A 10,066-nucleotide genomic window follows, 5' to 3' on the forward strand; every position below is an offset into this window, starting at 1 on the left:
ATATTTTGAGTTTCCTGAGAAAAAAAAAAAAAAAACATTAATGGTATTGAAATGTGTTAGTAGTCTGGCTGTGTGCCCAAAATTCTGTTTTGCAGCAAAAGTGAAGAACTGTATGTAAAGAAAGTATAACAATTATTTCTTTGTGTTTTAGGGGCTTTAACCAGGACATCCTCTAGTTGGTATTAGGAATGTTTGCTTAATTTCCAAACTTTCTTTTTTAAACACGTGGGTTTTTTGAGGCTCCAACCTGATTAGTGCATGGCCAGCCGTCAACTAAGGCTGAGGCATCTCTGACTGAGGTGTTTTTGTTTGGTTTTGTTTTTTAAAATCATGTATTTGCTACAGAGTATTGTACTTGTCTCAATGGGAATGGTGTAAAAAACTGAAAAGGCCTTATGTGACATGTATCATAGTTAATAAATCAATCTTGTAAAAAACCAAACCTGAGAGAGATGAAGGTGGCCCCTCCTCCCCGGGCCCTGAGCACACCCACCCCGGGCAGGCCAGCAGGCCAGGCTCCCGCCCCCTCAGGCCCCGTGGGGACGCTGGCTCCATCCTCAGACCCTCAGGAGGAGCACGGTGGGTCTCTGGCCATGGAGGGAGAGGGTCCCACAGCGCCCCTGGGAGCAGGCATTCTCCAGCAGAGCTGGGCCCCGTGGGGAGCTGCTGGCCCCATCCTCAGACCCTCAGGAGGAGCGCAGTGGGTCTCTGGCCATGGAGGGAGAGGGTCCCACAGTGCCCCTGGGAGCAGGCATTCTCCAGCAGAGCTGGGCCCCGTGGGGAGCTGCTGGCCCCTTCCGCCTCCATTCCTGGGACTGCTGCCGGGAGCTCCCGCCTGCACAGGACCAGCACTGGCCTCCTCTCCTCTCTCCTCTCCTCTCCTCTAGCAGAGCGACCTGCTTCCCCCACATGTCTACCGTCACCCCTGCAGTTTAGGTCATCATGCGAAGCACCACCCAGAGACCCCTGTGGCCACAGGGACCCAGCAGGCCAAGGAGACACCGAACGGCAGCTCCTGTCCATCCCTGTCACTCCCTGTTGTCTGAGCGGAGGCCACGCCAGTGGCTCTGGGGTCAGATGCCAGGGTTTACCCCTGGGTGACCCAGGAGAGTCAGCTTCTCAGGACAGCAGCTCCAGGGATGGAGGTTGCCCCTCAAAGACACCTCAGCCACTCAGACTCGGTCCGCTCTATCCCTGTTCCCTCCTCACCCCTTTTTCCTTCTAGGCTCTCCAGGTCACCTCCCAGATGCCACCTGCAGCCGCGACCTCTCTGTTCCCACCGCCTCCGTTCTGGCCCAGGTCCTAATTCTGGCTCACCTGGACTCTGACGGACACTCCCACAACTTCAATGACCTCCCCGTCCTCAGTCTTCGTACCCCCAAGTTACTCCAGAAGGAAGACCTGGCTTTGCGTTACCTGCGGCAGCAGTGGGGACTAGCCACCGAACGAGATGCCTCTCCCCTCCCGTGCCCGTGGCAGGCGCAGTCATCGATCACAACCCTCCCTCGCCAGAGCTCGGGCCCCACACACACCCCAGGCAGTCGCCGCCCTACGACAGGAGCCAGCAGTCACAGGTCTACCGCGGGCCAGCCAGGGGCCCTTCCCTCGACCCAGCCTGCCCTCCTCTCCCACTCCTCCAGTCAGACTCCCAGCATCTGTCCAAATCATATCCTCTGAATGCACTTGGCTCCTTCCGGCTTCCAAGTCTTTGCTTGTGCTCTTCCCTCTGCCTGGAATTCCTCCAATCCACACACCCCCAAACCTCAGCTCTGCCCATCAGATCCTCGCCTGTCCTTCCAAGCCAGTCTTCCTCTAGAAATTCTTCCCAGACCCTTTTACACACTGACTCACCCAACAACCATTTGCCTGCTATGGGATTCGTGTGACTCCCATAAATGCTTCAGCATTTGTTCTTTTTCAAAACAATTTATACAGCATACGGCTGGCACTCAATACGTGTGCTGACATAAACCTTTGTCTCAAGTCACGTGTACTTGTATACTTATACCTCTCAGCCCCATCCACCCAAGTGGAGAGCTTTGGGGGGGCAGGGCCTGTGGCTCCCCCAAATGTCCTCTCGGAATGCCCACCAAGGTGCCTTGAGCAAGGCGCCCACCAAGGTCCTCGGTCTGTAGAACGCAATGGTCGGTCTCAACCTGGCCCTTGACTTGAATCTATAAGCCGACCTCTCCCATGTGACTCCAGCACAGACCTCCGCTCCGAGGGCCACATTCCTATCCACCTGCCTGTGACACTCCACTTGCTGACCGTGACATACCCACAGCCACACTCCCGACCCCTTTCTCCAAACCTGTTCATCCCCCATGCTTCCCCAAAGCCAGAGACCCTGGAGAACTCCTCAGGGTGTTACTCTCTCCCATCAACCCGGCCCACCTCCAAGTTGCATTTTACCTTCCACGTAGCTCTCAGATCCCACCATTTTCCTCCTCATTTCCTGCCACCATCCTGATTGAATCTCACCAGCTTCCTCCTTGGCCTCCTCCCAGGTCTCCCAGCCTCCAGTCTCACCCCCTCCCTTCCATCTCCCTGTGGCAGCAGAGCAAGCTTTTCAAAACAGATCTGGCCCTGCCACCCCTTCCTTAACACCTTCTGGGGGTCGCCAGTGCCCTCAGAGGCAAACTCTTCAGCAGGTCCTGTGAAGCCCCCGCCAACCCCCAGGGAGTCTTACCTTACACCCTTCGGTCCAGCCCTCTGAGTCCTCAAGGGCCCGTCCACCTCAGGCTTTTGCACATGCTGTTCCCTCCTGGAACACTGCCCACCCCTCCTTGCTAACTCCCTCCCTAACCTTTAGATTTCAGGTCCATGGACTCTTCCTTGGGAAAGTCACCCCCTCCCCCCAGACCAAGATGAGCTCCTTTGCTTTCAAAGAAAAAAAAAAAAGTTCTCTTCTGCAACAGCGCTTTTCTGTTACTCGTTCAGATTGTATTTGCCCATTTAACCCATATTTCCTGAGTGTTTACTCTGTGCTAGGTCCCCTGGGACACAGCTGGGAGTTGACCCCCTAGTGGAACAGACACAGTAAACAGGCAAAGAGATGAATGTATGCCATAATGTCGGGTGTAGATAAGGTATTAAGGGGGAGCAGGGATGTTATTTGGGGTGGTCACGAAGACCTCTCTGGGGATGTGACATCGTTGCAGCAGGCAGAGACCAGGATGACTTGCCTCGGATACAAAACTTAAAGAGGCACAAACTCAGTGATCAAGATAAAATATATTTCAATTCATGTTTTAAAAAATCAAAGCCAGCTCCCCAAAATCCATGATCAAAATTTTAGGTAAAAAACAGATTCAGTAACAGTGCTGTGAAGGCCCAGGCAAAAGGAGAAATCGATAAGACAGCGTGGAGTGGGGAGGAAAGCTGTGGTGGATGAGACCAAAGCCAGGACAGTGGACGTGGAGAGAGGAGGTGGGAGTCCGGATATCTTAAAGGTCAGGGCGACAGAATCTGCTCAACGTTGCACGTGGCTGTGAGAGAGAGGAGATGGGACGACTCCAGGGCTGACACAAAGTGTATCTAATCACCGTCTGTTCCCCGAGTTGCAGCCAGCACCGAGCACCTACTAGGCTACCAGGCTCTCACCAGCCCCAGGCCGACTGCCCGGAAGTGGAGAACGCCGCGTGTTACTCCATGCGGCCACCAGGGGTCAGCAGAGCGCCGCCCTGCCCAGCCGTGGTCGGGCCTGGGAAGTGTTGGAAGCCGGGTCGGTGACGTTTTAAGCTAGGGTGAGAACGGGGTTGGAAGTGTCCCAGGAGCAGGCTGAGAAACAGGGGGTGAGCCACTCATCCAACCAGCCCTCCATCCATTTATTCAGGGCGAGGTAATAAGCTCAAAATTTGTCCTGGGGGAGCTGGGGAGCCATGGGGTAGTTTGAGCATGGGAGAGACTGCGTCAGATTTGCAGGAGCTGAGGAGGAGGGAGAAGAAAGCGGTGATTTGAGAGATACGGCTCACCGGAACTCTGCCTCCTAGGTGGGGATTAAAGAGCATGCAGTTGTCACAAATGTTAGCAAGACAAATGATAGTAATAGAAGCTAAAAAAAAAAAAAAAAAGCTAACAGGGAGTTTGGGATTGACATGTACACACTGCTCTATTTAAAATAGGGGGGCTTCCCTGGTGGCGGCAGTGGTTAAGAATCCGCCTGCCAATGCAGGAGACACGGGTTCGAGCCCAGGTCCAGGAAGATCCCACATGCCGCGGAGCAACTGAGCCTGTGCACCACAACTACTGAGCCTGCGCTCTAGAACCCGCCAGCCACAACTACTGAAGGCTGCACGCCTAGAGCCCATGCCCCGCAACAAGAGAAGCCACCGCAGTGAGAAGCACGTGCACCGCAATGAAGAGTAGCCCCCGCTCGGCGCAACTACAGAATGCCTGCGCACAGCAACGAAGACCCAACGCAGCCAAAAATAAATAAATACATACATACATAAATTTTAAAATGAATAAATAATAAAATGGGTGACCAATAAAGACCTACTGTAAAAATAATTAATTAATTTTAAAAAATAAAAGCTAACAGTAAATCAACCATACTTCAATTTTTAAAAATTGATTAAAGAAGAAAAAAATATCTTAAAAAAAAAAGCTAACAATTTTTGGACATTTACAAGGTATCAGGCCCTGTTTTCTTATCCCCACTTTCCAGATGAGGAAACCAAGGCACAAAAGAGCCAAGTGATTTGTCCAACATCACAAGCTAGTAAGTGGGAGCCAGGATTTGCACCCCAAAGCCCATGGCTCTTCCTGTGGCTACTGTAACAAATGACCGCAGACTGGTCGTAACAACAGAAGTGCCTCCCCTCACAGCTCTACCAGCCGGAAGCCGCAGATCAACGTGTCATCAGGGCTGTGCTTCTCCGAAGTCTCTAGAGGAGAGCTGTTCCTCGCCTCCTCCAGCCTTTGGTGGCTCCTTGGCCTCCCTCCAATCTCTGCCACCGTTTTCGCATGGCCTCCTCTTCCTTCTCCCTGTGTATTTGTATTTTTCCTGGGCGTGTATTTTCCCTCTGCAGTGTCAGTAGTGGAGAGAGTCCCTTTCTCTCTGGTAGGAGCAGCCCTTGGGCTGGGAGAGCAGTCAGCCGAGCTCCCCGGGCATCCCCACAGGTCCTTCCTGGGTAGGCAGGACCACTGGCCCACTGGCCCAGACCCTGAGACCTCTGTCTCTGTAGCTGGTCCCCTAAGCAAATGAGTAAAGGTGACAACAGAGTGACCACCAGGCACTGCCCCTCCCTAGGGGAGCACACTGGCTAGTTTGCTGCGCGCTACTTATTTAGTGCTGTAGCCTCCACCTGGGTCCATGGTCTTGTCTTGCCTGGTGTCCCTTGGGTGCAGGGGACCAGCCCAACAATGCCGACGCTCCCGCTGTGGGCTGTGCTGTAACGAGCACCTCTCTCTGTTCCCTGAGGCTTGCTGTCCTCTTTTGGCACCTATGGACAGGTGACAGGTAGGCCTTGATGTCTGCTGTGAGGTTAGAGTTCTTCCCTGACACCTTGGGTGGCCTGAAGAGGACAAGATGGGGCTGGAAGATAGGAGGCGCCCGGGACAACACCCAAGTGTCAGGCTGGGTGACACTTGGCTGTGGGGCTATTTATCGAGTTGATGGGTGGTGTTTTCTTTCATTTCCCACTTCCTTTATTCTCCCCAGTAATTGTCAGTACTTGACTAGCCTACCTAAAATCGCGCGCGTACACATATGCACGCACACTCCCCTGCTTTGTTTTTCTCTAGCACTTAGCTCCATCTGATGCAGATATTTTCTTGTTTTTTCGTTGTCCCACACCCCCACCTGGATGCGAGCTCCAGTGACAAGAATCTCTGCCTGTTTCTTCCCTGCTGGATCCCTGGAGCTTCTGACACAGAGTAGGTACTCAATAAATGTTTGCTGGCTGGATCAAAACCAAAAACAGAACAACTCTGGGACCACATTGGGCTGCCCAGTTCTCAAATGACTCTTCATCGTCCATTTAATGTGCTTTAAACGAAAACAGTTTTACTCTCAGACCTGAGCACGAGCTTCTCCGCTCAAGGAATACACTCCTGGGATGCCGTACACCATTAGCACCCCTGGTGGTCAGGAGAGACAGCTCCTTGACAACCTGACTCTCAGAATCCTGGCCTCCAACAAGGTCTGGCTCCAGGAACTCTCACTATAAGCTTGCAAAGTGCAGGAGTGAAAGCAGGAAGGATGAAGATCAGATGCGTGGTAGAACTCTCCAGAAAGTGAAAGCCTGGAGTATGCTGGAGATTCAGGGAGTCACAGGTCTGTGCCAGGAGGTCTCAAGAACAATGAGACTCAGCTTTGAGGGATTTCATTCGCTATAACCCCCTTGGGAGCTCAGACCCAACACCTGTTTCCCCAGCCCTTCCTGCTTCATCTATTCAAGGGCAGCTCCATCCTCCTGGCACTGGAGCCAAAACTACCACAACCCCTTGACTCCTCCTCTCTTTCTGTCATCCCCACATCTGGTCGCCAGCCAATCCTGGCAGCCCTGCCTTTGAAGTATCTCAAGTATCCGACCATCTCTCCCAACCCCCACTGCCTCCCTGGGGGCCACCATAACCTCCCACCTGGACTCTTCCAGTCGCCCCCTCAGCTGGGCTCCCGGCTTCTGCTCTCACCCCTTACACTTCCTTCTCCACCCAGCAGCCCAAATTGTCTTCAAAAATAGGAATCAGGGAGGCTTCCCTGGTGGCGCAGGGGATAAGAATCCACCTGCCAATGCAGAGGACACGTGTTCGATCCCTGGTTCGGGAAGATCCCACATGCCGCGGAACAACTAAGCCCTTGCGCCACAGCTACTGAGCCTGCGCTCTAGAGCCCGTGAGCCTCAACTACTGAACCCACGCGCTACAACTACGGAAGCCCATGTGCCTAGAGCCCGTGCTCCGCAGCAAGAGAAGCCACTGCAATGAGAAGCCCGTGCACCGCAACGAAAAGTAGCTCCCGCTCGCCACAGCTAGACAAAGCCCGCGTGCAGCAACGAAGACCCAACGCAGCCAAAAATAAATAAATAAATAGAATGAAAATGATAAAATAAAAATTTTAAAAAAAGGAATCAGTGTTTTTCATATATTCAGCCGTATTTTTATTACATTAAAGTTTTACCCTATTTAAATGAATAGTATCGAAATCAGTTTGTAACATGAGTCTCTTAGAGGTAAAATAAATGTCTTCATCACACTTAAAAAAACAAACAAACAGGAATCAGGACTTCCCTGGCGGTCCAGCGGTTAAGACTCCACACTTCCAATGCAGGGGGTGTGGGTTCGATCCCTGGTTGGGGAACTACGATCTGCACAGAGAGCAGCCAAAATAATAAATAAATAAATAAATAAATAAATAAATAAATAAATAAATAAATAAATAAATGGAATTAGATCAGGCCCCTCCCCAACCTAACAACCTCCAGTCCCAGTGAAAACCAAACCCCTCCCCGAAGTCCCTGCCCACTGCAGCTGACCCAGATACACGCAGGCTTTTTTATTTTTTCTCCTTAGTTCCTCCATTCCACCTCAGGGCCTTTGCACTTGCCATTCCTCCTGCCTGGATCACTTTTCCTATAGATTCATCTCATCTCAGGCTTCCCAGCAAATGTCACCACCCTTGAGAAGGCTTCCTGTCACCATAACTACCCTCTAGTCACTCTCTCGCCTCACCCTGATTTATTTCCTTCACAGCACTCAGTATGAGCAGAAATCATCTTTTTAATTTACTTGTTTACTTGTTTGCCCCCCCATATACACACATAAGGACCTTGTCTGTTTTGTTCACTGATGTCTCCCCAGCCCCTGGCACATAGTAGGTATTCATACCTTTTTTAGGATTGAGGAATTGCATTATGTTTACTTATACATTCTTGTCAGATGCATACATGGTTTAAAATTTTAGTTAAAGAGAATTCTGGGACTTCCCTGGTGATCGGTGGTTAAGAATCCGGCTGCCAATTCAGGAGACATGGGTTCGATCCCTGGTCCGGGAAGATCTCACATGCCGCGGGGCAACTAAGCCCATGTGCCACAAGTACTGAGCCTGCACTCTAGACCCCACGAGCCACAACTACTGAGCCCACGTGCCACAACCACTGAAGTTCACGTGCCTAGAGCCCGTGCTCTGCAATAAGGAAGCCACCGCAGTGAGAAGCCCGTGCAACACAACGAAGAGTAGCTCCCGCTCAACACAATTAGAGAGAAAGCCCACGCGCAGCAACGAAGAAGACCTAACGCAGCCAAAAATAAAATTAATTAATTAATTTTAAAAAAGAGTATAGTTTTTTAAAATAAATAAATTTATTTATGGCTGAGTTGGATCTTCGTTGCTGCACACGGTCTTTCTCTAGTTGCGGCGAGCGGGGGCTACTCTTCATTGCGGTGCACGGGCTTCTCATTGCAGTGGCTTCTCTTGTTGCAGAGCACGGGCTCTAGGCGTGCGTGGGCTTCAGTAGTTGTGGCGCACGGGCTTAGTTGCTCCGCGGCACGTGGGATCTTCCCGGACCAAGGCTCGAACCCGTGTCCCCTGCATTGACAGGCGGATTCTTAACAACTGCGCCACCAGGGCAGTCCCTAAAAGTATACTCTCTTAATAAGGAAAAATGAGACTGTTTAAGGAGAAGTCATTGGAACCCTCCAAACACACACACACACACACACACACACACATCCATGTTCTTTTTTTTTTTTTTTTTTTGTGGTACGCGGGCCTCTCACCGTTATGGCCTCTCCCGTCGGGCTCCAGACGCGCAGGCCCAGCGGCCATGGCTCACGGGCCCAGCCGCTCCGCGGCATGTGGGGTGTTCCCGGAGCGGGGCGTGAACCCATGTCCCCTGCATGGGCAGATGGACTCCCAACCACTGCGCCACCAGGGAAGCCCCATCCATGTTCTTATTGCCTACTAAAATCCTTGTACCTCTCCTTGATTACCCCTGGTTACAGGGAGCTCACCACCTCTCAAGGACATATACCATCCTCCCCCATCTCTTCCACCCAGGCGGCTTTGGGAGTGGTGGGGTCTCCGAGCTTTGATAGGAAACATCTCCAAAGCTGAGGACGGCCAAGGAGAGCTGAATGCAGCTGAGCAGCTGAGAACCAAGGCTAGGGCAGGAGGTGTCGGATATGAGACCATGAAGGTCTCGACTGCCACAGTCCCAGTGTCCCTTAACAGCCCCCTCCCTACCCCTTCAGGCCCCAGATGGTAACACCAGCTCTCCTAGATTTCCCCCAAACCTTTGTCAAGAGTCCTTTTTGAAATGCCCCTCGGTTCCCAGCTGGAGGGCCCCAGGTGTCTCCTCCTGGGGCCCGGCCTGATGCACACCCTGACCCAGAAGCTGTCCTATTTTTTCCCAACTGTATTACCAGAGCTGCAGAAGGGCACAGACATCACAGAGCAGCCCACCCATTTCACTGATGGGAAGCTGAGACCCCAAATGGTGTGTGTTTTTCAGTGACTCCCTGAGTGGTGTAGAGGTAACATGATTTGCGTCTGGTTATATGAGGGCGATGTGTCTTTGGATGTACATATCACATCTAGCATATTTAATGCCTGGCTCTATTCTCAGCTTCAAATAGCTTAACTCAGCGATTCTCAGCTTTTTTGGTCTCTTTACATTCTTAGGGAAAACCAAAGAGCTTTTATTTCTGTTTCATAAGCCATATCAGAAATTAAAAATGGAAGTTCTTGGGACTTCCCTGGTGGCGCAGTGGTTAAGAATCCGCCTGTCAATGCAGGGCACACTGGTTCGAGCTCTGGTCCAGGAAGGTCCCACATGTTGCAGAGCAACTAAGCCCGTGCGCCACAACTACCGAGCCTGCACTCTAGAGCCCATAAGCCACAACTACTGAGCCCGCTTGCCACAACTACTGAGGCCCGCGTCTAGAGCCCGCGCTCTGCAACAAGAGAAGCCACTGCAATGAGAAGTACGTGCACTGCAACGAAGAGTGGCCCCTCCGCTCGCCGCAACTAGAGAAGGCCCACGCACAGCAACGAAGAACCAATGCAGCCAAAAATAAATAAATAAATAAATTTATAAAAATAAAACTGGAAATTCTTGAA

Source organism: Orcinus orca, chromosome 20, assembly GCF_937001465.1.
Source record: "Orcinus orca chromosome 20, mOrcOrc1.1, whole genome shotgun sequence".
Taxonomy (NCBI): Eukaryota; Metazoa; Chordata; class Mammalia; order Artiodactyla; family Delphinidae; genus Orcinus; species Orcinus orca.